This window comes from Oncorhynchus mykiss, chromosome 30 (assembly GCF_013265735.2).
Source record: "Oncorhynchus mykiss isolate Arlee chromosome 30, USDA_OmykA_1.1, whole genome shotgun sequence".
Classification (NCBI taxonomy): domain Eukaryota; kingdom Metazoa; phylum Chordata; class Actinopteri; order Salmoniformes; family Salmonidae; genus Oncorhynchus; species Oncorhynchus mykiss.
Window position 1 is genome coordinate 6,438,424 of NC_050570.1, and position 1,686 is coordinate 6,440,109.

Here is a 1,686-nt window from a genome sequence, read left to right on the forward strand (position 1 = left end):
TTTATTGTTTTGAAACTTCTGTATGTGTAATGTTTTCTGTTAAATTTTATTGTTTATTTCACTTTTGTATATTATCTACCTCACTTGCTTTGGCAATGTTAACACATGTTTCCCATGCCAATAAAGCCCAGTGAATTGAATTTAATTGAGAGAGAGAGAGAGAGAGAGAGAGAGAGAGAGAGAGAGAGAGAGAGAGAGAGAGAGAGAGAGGGATATGGGGATAGAGAGAGAGAGAGGGATAGAGAGAGGGGGGATAGAGAGAAAGAGAGAGAGTTTCAAGTTAATGTCCCGTGCACAAGTACAGTACAATGCCTTTCTTGCAAGCTCTAAACCCAACAATGCAATAATGAATCAATAACAATGTAATACTAAAAATTACATAAGGTAGAGCAAAAACACACAAATAAAAACAAGAAACAAGCTTGTACACAGCTATGATAATAACACACGTGAATTAACTTGGTATATAGTGGGGTCGGTTTTTAGCATCAGAAACTCCAGGTCGGGTGAACAAGAGCTCAAGATGTTTTCAACTTCGGTAAACCAGGAGTTAGTTGTTAAATGAGGAAGCATATACACCTCCCCCTGCTCTTACCAGAAGCACCCGTTCGAAAGCTACAGAAAACTGAAAAACTGTCTGGTTGAAAAACAAAGACATTCCCTAAAGTTCCTCTGTGATTCAAGCCTTTCTCGGAGTTCACAATGTTTATTTGACAAAACAACACACAGCAGCAGAGACGGTAGACCATCTGGCAGAAGTGTGCCTGTTTACAACGGGGACACAGCGCCTCCTACTGGACAAAATCAGTAAACGTTCACGGCGCTTATTATTCCCACGCGGTCTCAAATCCAAGTACTAACCAGTCGCGACCCTGCTAAACTTTATGAGTTTATTACGGTAAAGTATATAAAGTTACTGAGTCTCAAAAGCAAGTAAATTGAACCAAATATAGCAGCATACCTTTTTCATTAATTATGCTAAAATTGCCAATTGACAAACAGTTCTATTTTCCACATATTCCTAACATTAGAAAACAACACATGAATCGGATACAGCACCGACCAAAAGCGATGGACATGGATAAACTCTGTTGATTTTAGGATCTGTAAACAGCAGACCTACTACAAATATAACCACCAAATAAATGATAAAAATAAGCGTGATATCTACAATCTACTTAAAATGGTTCGTTCACTTAAAAAGGATGAATGAATGAGTCGCACCAGAGGGTTTACTTTCACAGTGAAATCAGGGGAGAGCGCGAACGCAGTCCCCCACTACCAGAAATTATGCAATCGAGATTTCCACATTTGAGAAATTCGCAGGGGTCAGCACAGCCGGAGTGCAATGGCTGAGCCTCGCCCTGGGTGAACCGCCTTCTTGATCACGGTGTCTCCCTTGCCAGGTAAGTATGAGTTGTACACGAGTAATGTGGGATAGTGGTTCCCGTGCAAACGTGTTAGCCTAATGGTTATAGCACCACGGCTATTGAGGAAAAAAGCAAATCAATTAAATTAATGTTCAGTGTTATTTTGTCTGCTAGTAGATGGAAAGGTGAAAACACGTTTGAACTGTTATTTTACTCGTAAAATATGAGTTTTTCCATTTTCCCAGGATGCAATTCTTCAGAAATTAGCATAACAAAAACATTTATATTAAACGTGTCTGATAGCTGAAACTATAAT

General features: G+C 39.2%; 1 non-coding gene across 1 annotated transcript; it reads right to left on the reverse strand.

The window, feature by feature from the left end:
• Positions 1-1,250: 1,250 nt before the first annotated feature.
• On the reverse strand, positions 1,251-1,414 carry LOC118945848. The gene has a single exon (XR_005041006.1). It is a non-coding gene; the product is annotated as a U1 spliceosomal RNA (small nuclear RNA).
• Between the last annotated feature and the right edge of the window lie 272 nt (positions 1,415-1,686).